The sequence below is a fragment of the Euprymna scolopes genome, chromosome 7 (genome assembly GCF_053919585.1).
Source record: "Euprymna scolopes isolate OS-2025 chromosome 7, ASM5391958v1, whole genome shotgun sequence".
Taxonomy (NCBI): Eukaryota; Metazoa; Mollusca; class Cephalopoda; order Sepiida; family Sepiolidae; genus Euprymna; species Euprymna scolopes.
In genome coordinates, this window is record NC_136488.1 from 173447144 (window position 1) to 173471706 (window position 24563).

Consider the following 24563-nt stretch of genomic DNA (forward strand, 5'->3'; position numbering starts at 1 on the left):
CTTAAGACCAGACAAATGCAAATTCTTCCAAACTTCTGTGAAATACCTTGGATGTATATTTGACAAATATGGTCAAAAACCAGATCTGGATGATATGCAGGCAATAAAGTACATGGCAGCACCAAAGGATGTCACAACATTACTATATTTTCTGGGCGTTGTAAGTCATCATAGTTCTTTCTAACACAAATTACGGGGGCCTCTGAATGATCTTTCACAAAAAGAGACCAAATGGAACTGGTTAAGCACATGTAAAGAATCATTTGAGAAGATCAAAACACTTCTTAGTTCTGATCTATTGCTGACACATTACAATCCATCATTAGACATTATTGTTGTGACAGATGCTTCAGACTATGGAGTCAGAGCAGGAATATCGCACATTTTTCCTGATGGAAGTGAAAAAGCCATTGGACATGCATCAAAGTCATTGACGTCTACTGAAAGAAAGTATAGCCAAATTGAAAAACAAGCCCTAGCAATCATCTATGCGGTGAAGTGTGGTTAAAAGTAAAGAACCTTACCTCATGCATCATGCGGCTCATGTTAGGAAAGAAAAAAAGAAAGAAAATAAAAATGGCCGCCCCCTGGTATTTATGGACTGAAAATCACGTGATGTGATGAGAGAGGGGGTATGCAAATGAGATGTGGTTGGGTCTCTCTATAAAAGAGCCGTCTTCTTTATTTTGGGCGTCAGTGTGGAAAGTGCAGAGAAAAGAGAAAAGTTGGATTTGAGTTTGACTTTGATCTGAGGTTGAGTTCAAATTTAATGTCAAGCTATTTCGGCACAGTGACAAAAATGGGTGACTGAGTAAGATCGAGCAGCGATATTCTGAGGCCATTTACTGGAGAAGGTGACGTGGTTGCATGGCTTAACAAGCTGGAGTTGGTGGCAAGGCTGCAGAAGATCGAGGATGAAGCCACGTAAATACCAATGTATTTGGGAGGAAGTGCTCTAGCAGTCCATCTAGAAATGGGAGAGACGGATCAGGCCATTGTTGAGAGCATTGAAAACCGGTTAAAGACCGCATTTTCTGAGAGCGCGTTTGAGGCTTACAACAAGCTCAAAAGAGTCACCTGGACTGGGGAGTTTGTGGGCGTGTACATGGCAGAGATAAGGCGACTAGCAGGATTGGCTGGATATGGGGGACGCAACTGTGAGAAGACTGTAAAGCTGGCGCTTGTAACTGGTTTCCCTGATTGCATCTCCATGGAACTGCAACGACTTACTGATATTGAAACCATGGAGGTGGAGGAGATTCTAAGGCATGCTAGAGTTTTGTCGAAACAGTCTGGTGAGCTGGGGGCGGTCGCGGCTGCTGTGGCAAGCAGAAAGGAGCGACCAGTGATGAAGCAAGGCCATGGATTTACTGGTAAATGCTTTCGATGTCAAGGACCACACCTAATGAGAGACTGTAGGGAGCCACGGCCAGACATTATCTGTTTTTGGTGTGGCCAAGTAGGGCACATTAGCAGGAATTGCCCTTCGCTTCCGGGAAACGAGTAAAGGGGTGCTATTGCACCAGTAGTCACCCCTTTTATATTGAACAGGCGTATGAGAGTTTGTTGCCACAGTTAGTCATCACAATCAATGGAAAGAGGGCTAGAGCTCTTGTTGATACTGGATGTACAACAACACTTATTACTACGAGCGTCACCAATTCTTGGAATGGAGCCAGCAACGTTAGAGCGGTGAATGGCAGAGAAGTGGAATGTTGTGGAGAGGCCGATGCGGAGATTGTAGTAAGGAATATGCCATGCGACTAAGAGTGATCGTGCTGGATAGATTGGTTGCAGGAATTGATGTGGTGCTGGGTCTGGACGCAATAGACCGACTGGGAGGAGCTACTATTGCTAAAGGCCAGGTGAAGTTTGGCAATAAGAGTGCACTGGGAATAACAGGAAGTGTAACCAGGGGTGATACCAACCATCGAAACCCGACCATGTCTGATTGAGGATGATGACTTTCGAGCCTGCTTCGATGGTGAAAAATGGATGGTAGAATGGCGATGGACCGCGGAGCCACCTGTATTGACGAATCGGGTCAGCTGCTACAAAAACACACTGAAAGGAGCTGCAGAGCCACAGTTTGAAAAAGAAGTTGAGAGATGGATAGATGAAGGAATATTAATGCCGTGGTCAGGGAAAGTTGAAAGAATTTTGCCACTCATGGCTGTGGTCCAACCTATTAAGAAGAAAGTTAGGCCAGTGTTGGATTTCCGTGAGCTGAACAAGTTTGTCGCTTGTCACACAAAGAACGGAATCAACATGTGTGAAGAAGTCGTACGGAAATGGAGGAGGATGAAGCAGGCAACTAAAATTGTGGACCTGAAGTCAGCTTACCTCCAACATCATGTGGATGAGAAATTGTGGAAATATCAATTGGTAGAGTACAAAGGTCAAGTTTATTGTCTGACACGATTAGGATTTGGTCTGAACTCCTCACCAAAGATAATGACGGCAGTTTTTAAGATAGTGTTGGCCAAAGACGATGAAGTGAAGAGAGGCACCTGCTCTTACATCAACGATGTACTCGTGGATGAAACAGGTTACTGCAGAAAGGGTGAGAGAGCATATCAAAGCATATGGATTGATGACAAAACCGCCTGAGTCACTGGAAAACGGAATGGCTTTGGAATTTCGACTACAGAACAATAAGGGAGGAAAATTGATGTTTGGGCGAGGAAATACGATCCCTGAAGCCAAGGTTGACCTAGCCAAGAAAGAGCTTTTCTCTATATGTATAAAGCTGGTTGGCCACTACCCAATAGCTAGATGGCTGCGAACTGCATGCAGTTTTATTAAAAGGCAGACTGGGACAGACAGTTGAGAAGATGCAGTTGATCAAGAAGTGTTTCTCATGATATAAGAAGTCATTGCAGAAGTAAAAAAAATGGACCCTGTGAGAGAAGAATGGCATATAAAGGATGGCCATGAAGGGGTGATATGGACTGATGCTAGCAGTGTAGCATTAGGGGTATTATTGGAAATAGGAGAAGTGGCTGTTGAAGATGCTGCTTGGCTACGCAAAAAGGATGATAGCGCCCATATCAATGTTGCAGAACTCGATGCTGTGATGAAAGGCATCAATCTGGCTCTAAAATGGGTGCTACAGATAGTGAACGTTAAAACAGACTCTGCAACAGTGGTGTCATGGATTAAATCAGAGCTGTCTGGTGATAAGCGGATCAAAACAAAAAAACGGAGATGCTTATCAAGCGTAGACTTGGAGCGCTGAGAGACTTGGTTCGAGAATTCGAACTAAAGGTAACTATTACCTTAGTTCTGTCACAAAAATATAAAGTAGATGGGCTGACAAGAGTCAGGAAAGCCTGGCTACACAAGGAAAGAGACTGGGCTCCAGCATGTTGTGCAGTAGAGAATTTAAAAGACCTGCATAATCTGCATCATTTTGGAAAGGAACGGACCCTTTACCTGGCAAGAAAAGTAAACCCGCACGCCACAATGCAAGACGTCCAAAAGGTGGTGGAACAATGTAGGGAATGCCGATCAATCGACCCTGCACCGGCTAGACATGAAAAAGGGGAACTGCATGTTGAAGAGAATTGACAGAGATTGGCCATTGACATCACACATTATCAACATGAACTGCATGTAACTATGATTGATTGTGGGCCTGGGAGAGTAGCAATATGGTGGAAAATCAAGAATGAAACAGCAGAAGAGGTAAAGAGAGTTGTCGAGGAGGTTTTTATGGAAATGGGGCCAGTAGAAGAGGTGTTGGTGGATAATGGTACGTCTTTCCGCTCGGAAGTTTTTAGAGACTTATGTGCGAAGTGTAATGTGGGGCTATATTTTAGAGCTGCATACCGTCCAAGTGGAAATGGAATTATAGAGAGGCACCATCGCACTATAAAAGCTGTGGCATCAAGAAGCCAGATTTCGCACCAAGAAGCAGTTTTTTGGTACAATATGACGCCGAAGGCTGGTCAAGATGAAAATTCAGTGCCGCACCGGTCTATTTTTTCTTATGAATGGCGACATCCATTGGCTGTAACGCAGAGAGAAGAACAGGCCTGCATGGACATCGCAGTTGGTGAAGAGGTGTGGGTGAAACCACCCAATTCTCGTTGCACGACTCGCTGGGGAAAAGGTACAGTGACTGAAGTACTCTCCAAAAACAGTAGCGATTGATGGAATGCCTCGTCACATTTTAGATATACGTAGAGTCTCCTTGCCATCAGAGGAAGGGGAGGTTGATGCTGATGTTGAAGTGTCTGAAGAAGAGGCTCTTCGATGCTCACACCGTGAACAAGATGCCCAGCGTGGATGGTGGACTATGATACTAATTATTGATCTTAGAGATCAAGGGGGCGTGTGGTTAAAAGTAAAGAACCTTACCTCATGCATCGTGCGGCTCGTGTTAGGAAAGAAAAAAAAAGAGAAAATAAAAATGGCCACCCCCTGGTATTTATGGACTGAAAATCACGTGATGTGATGAGAGGGGGAGGGGGTATGCAAATGAGATGTGGTTGGGTCTCTCTATAAAAGAGCTGTCTTCTTTATTTTGGGCGTCAGTGTGGAAAGTGCAGAGAGAAGAGAACAGTTGGATTTGAGTTTGAGACTTTTGATCTGAGGTTGAGTTCAAATTTAATGTTACATTTCACAAAATGCTATATGGCCATCATTTTACTCTGATCACATACTACAAGCCTTTAATAAGTATTTTTGGTTCCAGGAAAGGAATTCCAGTTTATACAGAAAACCGCTTACAAAGATAAGCAACCATGCTTTTAGATTACGACTTTTCTATAAAGTATCAGCTAAGCAGCAAAATTGGCCAGGCAGATGAGTTATCCAAATTTATAACTTCTCATCAAAAACTAATGGAAGACACAGTCATCACTGCTATACCTGTGCAGCATGAAGTTGTCTCTGCGCTTGTTTCCACAGTGAGATCGCTACTTGTTATTTCAGAGATGATCCAGGAGGCTACAGCTGCAGATCCATTATTACAGAAAGTTCGAGCTTTTCATCTCACAACCTGGGCAAATACATGCACTGACCAGCAACTTCAACCATTTTTTCAAAGAAAGTCTTCTTTATTTGAAATCAATGGTACACTCCTTTTTGGGGAATGTTATCATTCACACTCCAGAACAGAATTTTTAAGCAATTCCACTATGGACATCAAGGAATTAATCGAATAAAAGCATTGTCACATGGCTATGTGTATTGGCCAAACATGGACAGGCAATTAGAGCAACTTGTAAAAAGTTGTGCCAAATGTCAACTCTTTGCAAAATCTTGAATTGCATGGTCTACCCCAGAAATGCCTTGGTCACGACTACACATGGATTGCAGGACCAATTAATGGACAACATCACTTAATACTGGTTGATGCTTACAGTAAGTGGCCAGTTTTCCAGATGAACCATACTACATCAAATGAAACTGTGAAGAAACTACAGGAAATTTTCAGCATATTGGGCGTTCCTGAAATTTTAATTTCTGATAATGGTACTGCATTTACCTCAGCAGAATTTTCTGACTTCTGTAAACAAAACAGTATTCAGCATCTCAGATCTCCACCTTTCCATCCATAATCAAATGGTGAATCTAAATGCTTTGTCAACACATTCAAGAGAGCACTCTTGAAGTTGAAAGGGGAAGAAACTATTCGAGAGATCATAGAAATATTTCTAAGTAGTGACAGAGCTACTCTAAATCCAAATTGCCCAAATGAAAAGTCTCCTGCTGAAGCACTGTTGAACAGAAAATTACCTTTATCAATGAATGTTATTCGTCCATCACTAACTAATCTTCCCAAGAGAAACAAGATGATGGAGATTCAATTCAATCACCATCATGGAGCAAGGTCACGTAAATTCCTACCAGGACATCTCTAGTGGCAAAAGACTGTCGCAATGGTAAAGAAAAATTGACACGTGGTCACATAGTACGTCATTCTGGTAATGTAATTTATGATGTGTATGTACAATCTTCTGTTTGGGTCAGACATGCAAATCAGCTGCATCTCATTTGAATTACCTCAAACTATACAAGCAACATACCTCAAAGTATACAAGCAACATGTACTAAACGAAACAAGTCTGAGAAAAAATGTCCAGCCCGAAGAACACAACGAAAGCGCAAATCCACTTCAACTCTACAAATTGACCCACATCAAACATCCTACAAGCACCATATTTCAAAAGGGAAGTGTTATAGCGATCAAAAGCTAAAGGGGAAATAACTCTAATAAAGATGAAAAGAAAAAGACTAGAGTTTGAGAGAGAATGGACAAGATAGCATCTGCACTAACACCCGCATATCGTGCTGTAAATATAATTTGTTTCGACCGTAATAGATAGTATTTATCCTAGAATTAGCTTGTTTACTTTTTATTTAAATATTCCATGACTCCGACAGCTCATTTCACTGGACACAACACTTTCCTCCGCTTGCAACAAATCCTTGTGTATTCGATATTATCTTCCTCTGTTTATTCTCGTTCTATGCTGTCCAACAAAAAACTCCACTCAACTGCCATGCTCTACAATTCGTTCCTTTTAACAGTTACCAATTGTGTACATATGCAAATTAATGGCATACATTCACCAATGAGCGACCTACAAAATTATACTTGTCTTTTCTTTTCTACATTTTCTGCTAGCATTTTACAGGTTAAGCAAACATGAGGTCGTTTGTGAGCATGATGATTTCTATTGCATCACCCCTTGTAATAAAAATATTAGTGTTGAGACGATTAATCAGTATCACAATCAGGAATCAGAAAAATTGGAACTTTTTGGAGTATCGGAATCGGAAAAATTATAGCCTAATTTCCAATTCTAAACCAATTCTTTTAATTTTGTTTTTTGTTTTTTTTGACACTAAAAAATGAAATAAGCACAATTTTTTTTCTTATTAGAAGTTGTTCATTTACAGCATAAGACTGAGAAAGATCCCAGAATTGGTTATCTCATTTTCAGATTTAACAGAGATTCACAGAGTTTAATTTATTATATTTATTTGTCATTTATCGAAAGATAACTTGCTTGCTAAATGTCTATATGTCCCCATCCGAGGGTGTTCACTTGATTATTGAAAGGTTTTAATTGCTCTGATCGGGGTTTTTAAATTTTGTTGGCGCCAGCTGTAAATGGGCGGTATCTGACATCGGCTCTTCTGAAATAATTAAAGTTTTATGACACTTCCTTTTAGACGGATGTGAAAAATATGGATGAAAATCTCCGACGAGTTTATCAAAATCTTGGATAAGATACATAAAGAGAAAATATTCTGAAGATTTTCTTAATTAAAAAGGAAAGTATATCTACTTTTAAACTTATAAGAATGGGATTGGGACAATGGGGCATCTATTATTATAATTAACAGAAAAAGAAAAGAAATGATAAACAAGTCAAAACTCTTCTACATACCCGAATAAATTTATTTGTGTTTAAACTACTTTTCAAGTGTGTTTTCGGTTCAAAACAAACTTAGTATCTCCTCTTTAAGTTAGAATTAAAAAATGGCTGCTTGATAACGAAAGGACCATTGATAACCTCTCAAAATTGAAAATGAAACAAACGCTGGTAGAAAAACATAAATAAATGAAACATAGGAAAACTAGTGCCCGGAAAACTCGTCCATTTTTGCTAGGTAGAAAAACTGGTCCATTATTGAACAAATATCGATTGAAAACACATTTTATCACTGTTCTTGAGGAAGATATTGTTTTTAAAAGAGAATATACATTCCACAATATTTTTTAAAAAACATTTTTACTTGTTTACTGTTGTTTTAAAAAAATAAAATTGATTTTTTTAAGTGTTTGTTTTCTACCTAGCTTTATAAGTTTTTAGTGGTTTAACTTATTTTACAGAGTTTATTTAGTTAAAAAAAAAAAAAAGAAAGTAATTGACGTTGAATGGGCTGGTAAACAACAAAACAAAATAAATTAAATACAATATGCAAAAGTCCAGCTAGAATTCGTCACTGACAACTTTCTCTTTCAACTTCCAGCACGTCTCCTCCCACTGCCTCTGCCAGACATTTTATCAGAAAATTGACCCCATTCCATTTGCATACATGTGCAGTGGAAGATGAGATCTCGTGAGATTCCATAAGACTACATCTTATAAATCCATGGCTGCCATCTTTAATTTCTTTTTCTCTCAGATCCCATTCAAAGGTAAGTTGTATGACTGCCCGACACACACACACGGGGGCGCTTTCCTCTTTGATTATTACATTCAACTCTACGCTCCCCACTGGTCTCCAGACCACACATTTGGCATGGTGGACGTGGTCGTTTGTTGCGGGCACTTCTACGAAGGAGGATTGGCTGGACTACTTCATCTTCATTGGAGCTCTCAAAAGATGTGTGAGAAGCATTAGCATCAACGTTAGGGCGTACAGTCATACCATCAGGCTGTACTTCTTCATCTTCATCGGAGCTCTCAGAAGGGGTGCTGGAACTATTGGCGTCAGTGTTGGGGTTCACAGTTGTACCATCGTGGGGAATAGGATGGATCCACAGGTCATCGTTGGATGATTCACCATCACTGCTACTCACCAACTGGTTCGGATTCAGGGCAGGCTGGATATCCTTCACATGGTATGGAGTACCATTGACTAGCACGGCTGTCTCACTGATAATGCCAGTGATTCACCCTCTTTGAAAGCTGCTGGTGCATTGATTATTGAGAGGCTTCACCCAAACAGTGTCCCCTAACTCATACGGCCCTCGGGTTTCCTGCTGATCAGGCAGACGAGCATCAATGTCCTTGATGTGCACTCGATAGTAATGAATCGCATTGGTGGGTGCACTTGCAGCAGTCATGCCATCCTTTGGAGTTGCATTATATCCATAGACCGCCTCTGTGATCGTGCATTGTTTTCTTGTTGCGATCCTCTTCACGCTTCGATGGCACCGCTCTGCTATGCCGTTGCCACTTGGTACATATGCACATCTGCGTCTGAACTGGATCCCCCACTCATCTACGAAACGTCTGAACTCCCCACTGCAGAAGGCCGTGTCATTGTTTGTAAGGATCTCTTCAGGCGGCCCCCTTTCATGAAATATGGACTCCAATTCATGGATTACACTGGAGGAATCCTGTCTTATTAATGGGCGCCAGATTTTAAACCTTGTCGGTCCACAATCGATCAGGGTGAGGAAGTGCTGGCTGCCGTAGTGGGTTATGTCCATACCCAGTCGGCTCCAAGCCGCGCTTACTCCCAGCTGACCTTTCCGCCATCTGGCCGGGGCGGGGTCGATTGACTGGCATGTTTGGCATTCCCTGACTACTGCTTTCACTGCTCTTTTGGACACTGACGGATTGGACAACTGCACAAAATAACATGTCCCTCTCACTCCGGGGTGTCCACTGAGGTGGTGTATCTTCCTGATTTCATCTGCCACCTCAATAGAGGCAGCACATAATGGTACTGGCTCAGCTTACTTCTTCATGGTGTCATACCATCTCTGTGGCACTCGAGTGAGCCTATCAGCAAGGTTGCAATTTGAAGTGACCAGTACCGCATCCACAGGTTGTACTCTGTTACCAGCTTTTTTATGGTCTCCACTCTCTGTCTGATCAGCATCTCGCTAGCTGCCTTAGTGCGCACCCTAGTCTTGCCTGTCAGTGTGTCTGATATCCAGTAGTACACACATAGTAAATCTGTGTGGATGCGTAATTTCCTGACTTTCAACTGGAGTGCCAGGTTGATACCTTTTATCACCACATCGAGCTCTGCCAGGTTGATATGAGCAGCATCACTCGCCGGTCGCAACCAACAAGTGTCCTCAATCGCAGCACCATTCTTCCCCAACAGCACACCAATTGCCAGAGAGCTCGCATCCACCCACACATTCAGTTTGTCTCCCTGCACGCACCAGTCTCCTTTGACGGGGTCATCCTGCTTTACCCTTGCAATAGTCTCCTTCACCATGCAAACCAACAGATCGTTGGCTGTTTCATCATTCCAGCCTTTGGTGACTGCGCTTGTCCTCCTTTTTATGATGCCTGTTGCCACACGAGTCCATCCACACACTGGTAGGTGCCCCACAAGTTTTCCACACAAGGAGAATACTGCTCACCTCGTGAAGACATTGGGTACTGCAGGAACTGCAGTTCCGCGCCTTCATTTCAAAGTTCCTCACTCCTGTTGAACGTTCAGGTCCAAGACACGAATGCCATTCACCAAACGTTCTGGATCCTTGCACGTCAAACCAAACTCAGCCAGTTTGACCCTCACACGTGACGATGACACAATGTCTTCATTCACATATATGTCATCAAGGTACGCCAATATCCCATCTTTTATTGTCTCTTCCTGTGACAACACAGTGTAAATAATGGTCTCCATTATTTGGGGTGCCACATTCAGCCCAAAGCCTAGTCTGGTAAGGCAGTATCTCCTGCCAGCGAACACTACCGTCTGAAATAGCCACATTGTTTCACTGATTTGGACCTGCAGGTATGCTTTTCTTAGATCCAGCAGGGACACATTGGAACCCTGTTGGCGCCACTTTCATAACTTGCTGGCACAAACGTCAGCATCTGCTGTGAACGCATCAACATGCACGTTCAGTTCGCGATAGTCCATCACTGGCCTCACCTTTGTTTTGTTGTGCTGAGTGACCGCCATCAGCAGAATCAGGCCTTTGGGAAGTCCAAGTCTCTCATAGGGGTAGGGAATCAAGCAGCCATCCTTGACCCAATCACGAAGTTCCTCTTCATATGCAGGCCTCATTTGGTCGGGCACATGGTACTCTGTTACCTCATTTCGCAGTTTGGCTGTTTCCTGGTTTTCCAACCACTTCTACGCAGCTGTCCAAGCCTTCTGCTGCTGGTCAAACTTGACAATAAAGTCTGGCTGATCAATCTTCAAAGCAACAGACATTGGAACCTTCTCTTGAAACTGTATCGCCCTCGTCTGTGTTATGTAGGCACCACCTAGGGCTCTGATGGCGTCATAGCCTAGAAGCAGGTCAAAGCTGAGCGGTTTCTCGAGTATTACCAGCGCTTTGATGTTAGCTGAATTTTCAGTTTTAGTACGAATGTTCACAGTACCCACCCCGCAACATGTCCGCATCGTTCCACTGAGGGTGGTTAATCTAGTAGTCTTCTTCTTCCAATTGCGGCAGAGGCCCCGCACTCACTACAGTGTGAGAGCACCTAGAGTAAAAGATTGCTAAGCACAATGTCTCATTGACATAGACCTGAATGGTCGGAAGCGCCTTGTCTAATTTCTGTTTGGGGAAGAGGTTGACGCTGGCACCTTGTACCCCCCCCCCGTTTCCCGAACAATCCCGGACCATATGACGATTTATTACATCGGTAGCAGCAAATAGTTGTCAGTCGCCACCAGCAGTTCATCGCAATGTGGCCCTGGTCATTGCACCTACAACACATGACTTCACCACACAGGACGAGCCCCTGGGACGGTCTATCCTTATTTAATGCGCGCTGTGCAGCAGTGACTACCGGTTCTCCTATCTCAAAAGTATTCTTCATCACGGTCCTGGCCCGGTCTACCAGGTCGTTAAGGGACAATGAAGCTATGCTTGAGCTAGCCCGCAGAAGTTGCTTTGCTCTGGTTGGGAGCCCTGCCAAAAATTTGCATGCCAAGGCCCACTTAGGCAGCCCACCAAACAACACTGTCAATTTCATCAGCTCGGCCAAATAAACGTCGACAGTTTCACCAGGATGCAAGATTCTTGCCTCAAATTACTTCCAAATAGTGGCGGGGTCGATAGCAAACGCCTTGTATAATGCCGCCTTGATCCTTTCATTTTGACGTTAAATGGGCTGGTAAACAACAAAACAAAATAAACCAAATACAATACGCAAAAGTCAAGCTAGAATTCGTCACTGACAACTTTCTCTCTCAACTTCCAGCATGTCTCCCTCCACTGCCTCTGCCAACAGACATTTTATCAGAAAACTGACCCCATTCCATTTGCATACATGTGCAGTGGAAGATGAGATCTCGTGAGATTCCATGAGACTACAACTTATAAATCCATGGCTGCCATTTTTAATTTCTCTTTCTCTCAGATCCCATCCGAAGGTAAGTTGTATGACCACATGACACACACACAGGGGTGCTTTCCTCTTTGATTATCACATTCAACTCTACAGTAATGTTTTGAACAAAAAGTGTCCTACATGAGAGGATCACGTCTTAGGAGTCTCAATAATCACTCCCAAAAAGAAAATTAAAGAAAATACTAGATATAGTTTTTAAACGAGCCCCTCCCCCTCCAAAAGAAAAGAAATTTGTATATTTTTTAAGTAATGTCCAAGATTATTGCTCAGAAAAATCATGCAACCGGAAATGGATATGATTGATTATGTAACGAAACCGAGCAGAAGACACAAAAAACGAAACCATATATTTATTTAAATGTTTTTAACACTTCTTGTGTTATTACGAAACAACAACAAAAAAAGAAAATACTGCTTATATTATCACATGGACGTAGTAGGCGATATACCACGTGATCAGAAAACGCAACTTACTGACCAATCAGAGACACAAAATTGAAACATTTTTTTATCTGATTTGAGCTAAAGACCGATTATAAAAGGAAACCCTCCTTCGACCATGAGGCAATTTTACTGTATTTAGGGGATCATCTCGGCATCGTCATCACCGACACCAACATACTGCAAATACACCGCCATTGTCGCTGATGCCAACTTACTGTGAATATCACTGCCGTTGTCACTGACACCAACCTACTGTATATACCTTGCTGTTGTCGGGAATACTGTCATTAACTTATCGCAAGTAACTCGCTGACATCAACCAGGCTCGTTGCTACTGATGACAACGCCTCTACCACTATAAATCTCTGATTTGGTGAGAATAAAATATATATATTTAATTTTATTTAGTTGTCTGTATTTTTCTTGCACCCATATGCTTCTTTATTACACTGGTGACAGAAGCGTACAGCAAGTTAAATATGGAGAATTACACAAGCTTAACATGGGCCGAACTTTTCACACTTATCAGAGAGCAGAAAACACTCCTGTTCGGTTTGAAGACAGGGGTAGCACAACCATCCAAACATGCAGTTTGAGAAGTCCAAACCGACATAGACGATATGCTGGTGTCTTTAAAGCTGACTACTTCAACGGCACCCCATACGAATCAAAAGGAAAATGATTAAAGTTTGGTTATCTGTCAATAAGTCATCCAAGACATCGTGAAGCAGCAGAAATTCTTCTGCCCAGGAAACAACGTAAACCAGTTGGTCATGGCGCTACACAAAGCCTATACCATCCACGTTGTGCCAGAATTGGATAGATATCCCAGCCTTGAAGGCGAGTTCATCAAGTCTGCAAAAGATTTACTTGACCAAAGTATCTTTCAGAAGATGGCTGATTCGAAAACAGACTCATCCACTTTCGAAGAACTGAAAGAATATTTGCAAGCAGCCCATGGCAGCCAGATGACAAACTTCCAGCACTTTAGTCGAGCCAGGGACCTGCATCGACAAGACAGGGAAAAATTTATGGATTTCGCAGGCTGTCTGGAAAGAACCTGAGAGAAGCAGCTGTTCACATAAAACCAAATATAAAAAGGACAAAAACACGGAGTTGACCATAGATGGACTTATATCTATCACAGGCGCGATGCTGATGAGTGAAAAGGTGAAGGTCTGGAATTCAAACCTTTACCCCCACCTTGTTAAGACAATGAACACCCACTGCAGTGCAACCGGCATAGCCTGCAAAGCCCAATGGTACTCTGATCACGGTGTAAGACCCAACATCACTACTGCTGATGAAATTACATACTGCACACAAAAACCACAGCAGTCACGTCAAAGAGACATGCCACTCAGGACAGACCTACCACCCCAATCCAGTGGACGGCACTACCAACACCAGACAATCCCCAGCAACCAACCAAGACATGACTATCCTCAGACACACAAACATGCACCATGTACCCCATTGTGCAAGAACTACCTTAGATGCAACTGCCCGTATCATCACCCACCTCACACTCAAGTACAGGCCCACATCACAACAATGGACAATGACCTACCATCCGTAAAAGAGGATTTTTACTTCAGGCAGAATAAGATGTGATGTCCTGTTTGCCCTGTCTCTACATCAGCCATCACGTCTTCAACCTCCAGGGACTTGCTCACCAATCACCACTTATCTAATCCATCTTCAACATAAATAATGTACACTTCTCTGGGATTGCAGTGCTAGATTTGGGATGCTCCACATGCATTATACCTATATCACAGCTACTCGGAGAAGCTAAGAAATATATGACCTACACCAACGTCTGGGTGAAAGGTATAAACAGCAGCATCACTGCCTTTGGCAAATTGATCTGTAATGTCACCATCAGCAATCAGAACTCCCCTACTTTCAAAAAAGTGAACATGCTGGTGACGACCCAAGTCACACCGATCTTGATCAGCCAAAATGTCTTGCATCACAGCATGCTCAGCTCATATCTGATTGACAACCAGAATTCTACTGTAGAATTCAGACGCACACTTGACTCAGGCTATACAACACACACAGCCACTATCACACTACCGACATTATCAGTCCATGCTCCTATGTACAGCCCCAATCCGCTCTTATCCAAAATCATTTCATGATGGAACCTCAATCCAACACCCAGACACTAGAGGAAAAACTAACCTGACTGAAGCATAGCACTAGGCTATCACTGCCAAATCACCCAAATCAGGATGAATTAGAGGCCACAGAAAACCTTCTCATTAAATACGCTGACGTGATTGGCACAGAGAATAATAAAGGAACATTCATTCAACCCATTCGGATACTATCTGATGGCCAGTCTTGCAGTCAGGAACAGATCCCGATCGCTCAGGCCCTGGAAGCAGATGTCGACATTGAAATCAAACACCTGGTGAATGAGGGAATCATTGAGAAATGCAGAGACCCGAGAGTCTTTAACAGTCTGGTGTTTGCCGTCTGCAAGAAGAACGGATCAATATGCATAGTCGCTAATTTCAAAAGAACACTCAACAAAGTTTTAGCCGATCTTGATCCCTAACTGATACCAAGAATTGACCATCTATTTAATAAGATCAGCAAAGGCAATGTATATTTTGCTTCCCTGGATCTGCATAGTGGCTTGTGGCAAACCGAGATCGACAAGCAGGACCAACACAAAACACTATTTACATGGAAAGATCAATATCTGTATACTTGCCTGGCCTTTGGCTTTACCTCTGCCGGGCAGATTTTTTCTCATTGTATAGCAGAAGCATTAGCCACGATTACATCACGTGATAACATTTCAGCTTACATCGATGACAACTTGGTTCATGCAAGGACATTTAATGAGTACATACGCGCTCTGGAGCAGCTCATTACTACCCTCCGAAACTTTGGACTCAGATTAAACCCAGACAAATGCTCCTTCCTCAAATCCGAAGTAAAGTTTCTCAGACATATTTGTTGTGTATAGCTAACCCCCCTACTGTTTCCCTCACTTGTGCTCTCCCCTTTCTATAGAACTCTCCTAAAAAGGAGGAGAACTATCTCTTGTAACATGGCCACTCAATAAAGCTGCTATTATATTTTAACTTCTGTGTCGCCTTCACTCTGATACTAACCCGAGAACGTAACATGGTAGTGTGGTGTTTCTCACTGAGAACGCAAACGCCGAGTTTGTTTTAAGACTTTATTAGCCGAGAGCTGACCGCAAGTATCTACATGCTGTCTCTTTTGTGCCCCGCCCATTTGCCGGTGTTCTCCCTGTTATCGTCCCCTGTGTACCTACGTACATTACATTTCCCCCCCAAAAAGAAAGGTCCATTTATCATGGAAAAAGGTCAGGGTAGACTGCCCTTGTGACCCTTTTGTGGTCGAGGATTATTCTGCCTCAGTATGTGACCATTGAAATCCCCCCCCCTTTTTTTTTTTTTTTTTTTTTAAAAAGTTAAGAAAAAATAAAAGGTAATTGTTCAATCTTTTGTCAATCCGGACTAAAACGATTTGGTGATCTTATTGTACGGCCCGATCATCGTGGCAGGGCTAGTGGGGTATGCTCACTCACTTCTATATCTGGCTGCTCATAATCGGGCGAATTCTCATGTGTCAATGGAGTCTGTGGATGTGTGTTATTTTCTGTTGCCATATCTGGAGGCATGTTTAGTTCCGTGAAAATGCGTTCTGGATTGTTTTCACTTGGGGATTGAGGTGCTGGCTCGGTGATACAACGGCGAGACCTGATGTGATCCTGATGACGACGAACCAACCGGCCATCTTGCAATCTGATTAGAAAAGATAAAGGAGATACTCTTTCCAGAATGTGACCAGCCAACCACATGGATCCGGAACCAAAGTTCTGTGCAAATACTGCTTGGTCTTCATCAAATGAACGCATCTGGGCAGATTTGTCATGGTGAAACTTTTAACATTCTTGGTTGTTATATACAACACTTGAGGTGGCGGACTTCATACGATCCAGATTGGTGCACAATCTTCGCTTCATCAACAACTCTGCCGGGGTAGATCCCATTGTTGTGTGAGGCGTTGTCTGGTATGTCAGCAGAAAACGGGATATCTTTGTTTCCAGAGTTCCTCCCGACATTTTTTTAATACCGTTTTTAACCAGCCCAACTGAGCGTTCGGCTAGACCATTTGATGCCTGATGATGTGGACTGACAAATTTGTGTCTGATACCATTCCGTTTCATGAACTCTGCAAATTCTGAACTGGTGAAGCATGGGCCATTATCACTGACAACAATGTGCAGGAGACCATGAGTAGCAAAACAGCGCCTCAACCTTTCAATTGTAGTGGCTGAAGTAGCTGCACTTGTGGTATAGACATCAACCCATTTTGAGTGTGCATCCGTAATGACAAGCGGGTATTGGCCATTGTAATTGGCATAATCAACATGAACCCGCTGCCAAGGTTCAGCTGGCCATTCCCAGAGGTGTAGTGGTGCCTTAGCAGGTAGGCTTCTGGAGCACTGACAAGGGTAACAGTTGTTCACCTTTTTTTCGATGTCAGCATCTATCCCAGGCCACCATACATAAGTCCGGGCGAGGGCCTTCATCTTGACTATGCCAGGGTGGCATTGGTAAAGCTCGTCCAACACTCTCTGCCTGAGATGGTGAGGAATTACCACTCGTGAACTCCACAGCAGGCACCCCCTTTCAACACTTAGTTCGTTTTTACGAGCGTGAAATGGTAAATACGGAGCATCATGTGGGAGATTGCACCCTCCATGTTGTGTGGCTTGAACAACCTTAGAGAGGATGGGGTCTTTGCGTGTATGAGCACAAATGTCAGTCGAGTCAACGGTGGAATTGTCCAGGTGATCCATGAGATGTATAATGCAGCCTGGTGTTGGGACATTTAACGCTTTCTGCAGGGGGAGACGACTCATTGCGTCGGCAGTGACGATGTGTGAACCAGGCCTATATTCTATTGTGTAACCGTAAGCACTCATCAACAGTGACCAACGTATTATTCTTGGTGGCAGGGTGTCCAATGTTGGCTTTGTTGGGCTAAAGAGGCTGATAAGTGGCTTATGATCCGTAATGATACGGAATGCACGTCCAAATAAGTAGTGATGAAACTTTTTAACCCCAAAGATAATACTCAGTCCCTCCTTGTCCAACTGACTATAATTTTTCTCAGTCGGTGACATTGTTCTCGAAGCAAAAGCAACAGGTTTCTCTGAACCGTCGGCAAAGATGTGCGGCAAAACAGCTCCGACACCATATTGACTGGCGTCACAGGTCAGTACCAGTTCCTTTTTCGGGTCATAGTGAACCAGGACATTTGTGGTCTGCAATGCATCTTTGGCTCGCTGAAAAGCTATTAAGTGGGGGGTGCCCCACGTCCAAGGAACACCTTTCCGCAGTAAATAATAGAGGGGGCCCAACTTATCTGCGACGTTGGGGACGTACCTAGCGTAGAACTGGAATAAGCCCAAGAAAGCCTTAAGTTCGGTCACATTACATGGGACTGGTGCATCTCGGATGGCACGGATCTTTTCTGCTGTAGGGTGAAGGAGTCAATCCAATGACCTAAGTAGGTTACGGAGGGTGCCATGAACTTGCACTTGTCCAGACGAACGCGAAGACCAGCTTCTGAGAGTTTCCCTAACACTCGGTCAAGGGTGCTCAAGTGTTCTGTGTCTGATGATCCTGTAATTAGTATGTCGTCCTGATAGCATACGACATGTGGTTCATTTGCCAACAAATTGTCCATACAGCGTTGATAGATACCAGGAGCTGATTTTACTCCAAAACTGAGGCGGTTGAACCTGTAGAGACCCCGTGGTGTATTGATTGTAAGGTACTGCTTTGAGTTTTCCTCTAACGGAACCTGCAGGAATGCTGATCTCAAGTCAAGCTTGGTGAATTTCTTTCCCTGCACCAATTTTGCATACAAATCATCAATCCTGGGATAGGGTACTGGTCGAGATTTGAACATTTGTTTACTGTAGTTTTATAGTCTCCACACAACCGTATTGTTTGGTCAGTTTTGACAACTGCTACTATAGGGGCAGCCCATTCTGAGTATTGTACTGGTTCGATAATACCCAGAGACTCTAGTCGATCCAGCTCCTTGTCAACCTTTTCATGCAATGCAAAGGGCACGTGTCGAGCCTTGCAGAATATGGGCTTTGTTTTTGGGTCAACACTAAGTTTTGCTGTGAAACCCTTCAGTGCGCCCAATTCATCCTTGAAAACATCGGGGTATTTTGCAATAATGTCTTCAATTTCAGGTGTAGCATTTACTGCTTTCAGCTGATGAATGCGTTTCCAGCTGAGTTGCACTACTCATAACCAGTTTCTACCAAGAAGTGCGGGGCCAGAACCAGGAACAATCACTAATGGCAGACGAAACTGTCGGCCATCATAGTCTACCGACACTTTACACGTACCACACGGCATGATACTTTCTCCCGTGTAGGTTGCTAGTTTCTATGACATAGGCTTAAGTACCGGCTTATCAGGTTCACACCATAGTTTTTCAAATGCATTGCGGCTGATCAATGAAACAGCAGCTCTGGTGTCGATCTCCATCTTGACATTGCGACCATTTATGCCCACCAACACCATCAGGGGCTCGATTTTGCTATTTGCTGGCAGGTTAAACAGCCTATGCACCGAGGCGCAGTCGCTGCCTGTATCTTCGTCTACTGGTTCTTCACTGGTGACCTTGTGGATTTTACGATTTCCAGCTCTGTCGTTGTACTTCTGGGTCAAACAGGCTGGCGAAATGTGACTGGTTTTGTGACAAAAATTACACGTTGCCTCTTTGAAACGACAGGAGTCGGGGTAATGTTTTCCATTACATCGGAAACATGGTCTTTATTTTTGTCTCCGTAGTGGAGTAGGCCGTTCAATCTGGTTGACTTTCGTCTGTATTGTAAAATTGGACGTTGAACAGGCTGCCATGTCACTAACATTCCTGTCTGCACTTTCAATGGCAAGAGCTATCTGTCGGGCATAAGGAAATGTTAGTTTCCTCTCGGAAAGCAGTCGCCGACGGATTCGGTCATCCATCAATCCAACGACGAGCAAATCTCTCAACATCTCTTCTATCGTATTTCCAAATTCACAAAACTTTGTAATTTTTTTTAAATGAGCAATAAAATCCGAAATGGACTGACCTGGTTGTTGGCGGCACATGTAAAAGTTGAATCGCTCAACAATTACGGACGGTGTTGGGTTGCAGTGCTCTTTTAATGAGAGTGAGAGTTCCTCATAACTTTTGTCTCTTAAGCTGTGCGACGTAACGAGATCCTTCAGCAGAGAAAATGTTTCACCACCACAAACAGAAAGAAGGACGGCCTTTTTCTTTCCTGGATCTTGTATTCCGTTAGCCTCGAAATAATACTCCAATCTTTCTGAGTATGTGTCCCAATCACCTCCACTCGGCGAGAATGCGTCGATTTTACCATAAGACGTCATGTTTTTAAAATGCGTGTGTGCAGGTAGAAATATGTCGCTATTTAATTTCTATTAAACGCGATGTTTTTCGGAGAAAAAGTTTAAATAACTTTCCCCTTTATGAGAAATGATCTAATCCTCGTCGCCATGTAGTGTTTCTCACTGAGAATGCAAACGCCGAGTTTGTTTTAAGATTTATTCAGCCGAGAGCCGACCACAAGTATCTACATGCTGTCTCTTTTGTGCACCGCCCGTTTGCCGGTGTTCCCCCTGTTATCGTCCCCTGTGTACCTACGTACATTACAGGTAGCAGCAGTGTTTATGGAATTAATAACATCCCAGGAGACCAACAAATCATCAAAGATTGTGTAAGCAGTATTACTTTTGGTTTTAACTTCTGCTATGTTTCATTTTATCGGTTGGTCGCTCCAATTAATGGCTTCCCTTCGCCTGCTAATCTCTGTAGCCTGTTATTATTATGATTGTTATTATTGATATCGAGTTGCTGACGCAAGTGATTCTTGCCAAAACTTTCTTTTTTCTGCCTCTTTCCATTGATTAACTTTCAAAACAAAACACTTCTGTCTCACGGCGATGTCCGCCAAAGAGAATATGACTGCTGCAGCTAATACAGTTTCATTCACTAACGATATGTCCAGCTTACACATAAGGCCACCAGAACGATTCATATTTAGTGGGAATAAGGCAGACTCCTGGAAAATATTTCATAAACGATGGTCCAACCACTCGTTATTGACTGGTCTAGACCATAAACCACGAGGATGCCATGAAAATATACCAGGGCATGCAGTTTGACACCCTGGAGACGGAGCGCACTGTAGAGGACATACTACAAGCACTGGAGGAGTATTCCATCGGAATTCTCAATGAAACCTATGAGAGATTTGCGTTCCGTCAAAAGAAAACAGGGCGAGGGAGAGGCTTTTGACAAGTTCTTCAATGATTTAAGAGTACTGTCGAAGACGTGTAATTTTTGTACTCGATGCAGTGACCTACTTCTACAGGACCAGATTGTAGAAGGTGTCCGTGACTAATTAACCAAGCAGGAGCTACTGAAGATACAGCACCTTACCCTACAGAAGAGTGTTGACATATGCAGAGTGGCTGAAATGGCCTTAACCTACAGTCAAGTTATGGGAGTGGATACAGCCCAGGTGATGAGGGTACATGAAACCAGTCAAATGAAGGAACCCGTCTCCAAAAGAGAATGCCTATTCTGCGGCTACACACACGTGCCAAAGGGCAAGAGATGCCCAGCCCATGTCAAACTGTGCCATGCATGCAATGAGAAGGGACATTTCGAATCCAAGTGTTCCACCAAAGACAGAATGACGCGAAAACAGAGACAGAGCACACGAATGTATGAAAGCAAGAAACATATTGCACCGCCACCACGAGTACACCAACTTAATGCATCCTCAACAGAGGAGGATGAAGAATACACCCACTGGGTGAATGCGATAAAACCCGAAAAAAACAAAACAGGCAAAAGAAGCCAAGTGCCTTATGCTTCTGAACAAAAAAGAAGTTGTTTTCCAGATTGACACCAGGGCATCCATTAATAGCCTCCCTGAAAGGTTTGCAAAGAGGATGCAACCATACAAAGGGGTCTTATCAATGTGGAATGGGTCTTTGATGAAGCCACTTGGTGTATGCCGAAGAAAGATAAGAAACCCCAAAACGCAGCAAACCTACTCAGTGAAATTTGTAGTGTTTAGGGATGGAGATGATTGCCAGCCACTGCTTGGCCTGTGGGCGAGCATACAAATGGGCCTTGTGGAGATAAAGCAGAAGAACTTCCACCGTGTCGCAGCAGTCAATATAGAGGAAAGCTTGTATTATATGGCGATACGGAGTTATTCTCCCTTCACCAATAACTCTAATCATGTTGACTTAGCATGTATTATCTCCCCCTTGTCTATACGCTCTTCAGTAGAGAACTATATTCTAAAAAAAACAGTCCTGTATATATTTTATCGTGTATTAAAGCCTTCCGTTTTTAAGATTATTTCTGTCTTTTTCTCCACTCACTTCAAAGCTACAACAAAGTGTTTGATGATCAACTGAGCAAGCTGCTGGGTGTTGCCACTCTTCAGCTCAAGCCAGACGCAATACCAACTATAATGCCCAATCAAAGAGTACCTATAGCTATACGCTCTGAACTGAAGAAGGAGTTAAGTCGACTAACCACATTAGGAGCGATCAGACCAGTAGATAAATCCACTCCATGGGTTAGCCAACTTGTCATAACAAGAAAAAAAAAACGGGACAATGAGAATATGCTTTGACCCTCATGAGCTGGACAAAGCACTCATGCAAGAGCACTACACCATACTAATTCTCTAATTCTCGATGACGTCCTTCATGACATGAGAGATGCAAAAGTATTTACAAAAGTGGACCTCTCATCAGCATATTGGCACATTGAGCTCGATGATGCATCCAGTGACTTGACCACCTTTCAGACATGCTTTGGCCGATATTGCTGGCGTCAGTTACCATTTGGCCTGAACTCCTCAGCAGAGATATTCCAAAGAAAACTGAATGAACAATTCCAAGACATGCCTGGTGTTCTTATCATTGTAGATGACTTGGTAATTTATGGGAAAGACCAAGAAGAACATGACAGATGGCTCCACAAACTACTCCAGAAATGCCAAACAATAGGAGTTAAACTCAACCCAGAGAAACTGGAGACTGGACTAGACACGATCACTTTCATGGGGCATCGCATCACTAAAGATGGCATTGGAGTTGACCCAGAAAAAGTAAGGGCTATCACTGACATGCCAGCACCAGGAAACATTGGGGCTCTCCGCAGATTCCTAGTTATGGCGAACTACATAGGGAAATTTTTTCCAAATCTTGCAACAGTGACAAAACCCCTCTAGAACCTCACTAAAAAGATGTCCCGTGGTCATGGTCAGATTCCCAACAAGCAGCTTTCGACACTATCAAAGAAGCAATCGTGAACTCACCTGTCCTTACATACTACGACCCCTACAAGGAGCTGATTCTCGAGAATGATGCATGTGAGTACAGGTTAGGAGCAGCTCTTATACAGGTTGACAAACCAATTGCATTTGCAAGTATTTTCCTCTGCGAACAGACGCCACACTTGACGATTTGAAAATCACCCCTTTTCAGGTACATGCTATTATAAAAAACCTAGACACCTCAAAAGCATGTGGAGCAGATCTCATCCCGGCTGTGCTATTAAAAAAATGCTCTGCCGAGGTTGCTCCAGTTCTGTCCAAACTTTACAATAAATGCCTCAACGAATCTTGTTTTCCTGACTGCTGGAAAACCGCCTCTGTGGTACCAGTCTTCAAGAATTCTGGTGAAAGAACTGACCCACTAAATTATCGCCCCATCAGCCTCCTTCCGCTTTTCGCCAAGATATTTGAGTCCTTGGTTAATCAAGCCTTAGTCCAGCACCTAACAGCTGCTAAACTCCTGACTGACAAACAATATGGATTCAGGCAAGCCCGTTCAACAGCAGATATCTTAACTGTAGTTTCTGAACGTATATACCGTTCATTGGATAAAACAGGGGAGGGTAGAGCGGTGGCCCTTGATATATCTAAGGCTTTTGACAGGGTATCGCACGATGGTCTTCTTAGGAAAATTAGATCATATGGAATCACTGGAAGAATTCATAATGTAATTAAATCCTTCTTAAGTAATAGAAAAATCAAAGTTGTACTCGACGGACGTACATCCAAACAATATGACATAAATGCGGGAGTACCTCAGGGGTCTATCCTTGGACCTCTATTATTCCTGATATTCATAAACGACCTTCCTGATAAAATTGTTTCGGAGATGGGTATATTTGCCGATGACACCACTCTCTATAACAGATATGAGGGGAAAACAAATGAACACATATCCAAGGAAATGGCAGAAACACTAGAGGATGACCTCCAATCCATAGTGGAATGGGGACAAAAATGGTTGGTCACATTCAATGCTGCTAAGACTAAGCTTGTTTCCTTCAATAACTACAAGAAACCTTCTCTACCACCAATAGCAATGGCCAAAAACACATTGCCTGAAAGTACTTCTTTTAAACTCCTCGGCCTAATGTTTACAGGGAATATGAACTATATTGAGAGCATTGCCAAGGCTGCTGCAAGGAAGGTTGGCTCCCTCTACCGTGCTAGAAAACTACTTACGCCTGACAGTATCCTATACCTCTATAAGGCAACCATTCGCCCATGTATGGAGTACTGTTGTCACATCTGGGCTGGTGCATCTGCTGCTTGTCTCTCGCTCCTGGACAGGGTTCAAAAGAGAGTCGCCAACTTGATAGGTCCTGAACTGTCATCTAGGCTTCACCCTCTGTCCCATCGACGAGATGTTGTATCCCTCTGCCTGTTCTACAAATACTTTAATGGTGAATGCTCTGACAAACTGCAAAAACTTGTACCTCCTCGACGTAACTACCCCCGACAAACCCGACAAGCTACTAAGTCTCATCCCTTTACAGTAGAGATCCCTAGGTGCAAGAAAGCCTTTTACTCCAATAGTTTCTTCCCCAGAACTGCGGGTCTTTGGAACTCCCTTCCGGGATTCTGCTTTCCCAACTGCAATGATATGCAGAAGTTCAAGTGTAATGTTAACAAACATC

At 43.2% G+C, this 24563-nt stretch overlaps 1 long non-coding RNA gene across 1 annotated transcript in view; it reads left to right on the forward strand.

Moving 5' to 3' along the window:
* The window catches only part of LOC145280260 (uncharacterized), a 53304-nt gene that overhangs the window by 6529 nt on the left and 22212 nt on the right, over positions 1-24563 (forward strand). The window contains exon 2 of the long non-coding RNA XR_013868595.1: positions 7993-8161. This is a non-coding gene — a long non-coding RNA (uncharacterized LOC145280260). The remainder of the gene's footprint in view (positions 1-7992; positions 8162-24563) is intronic.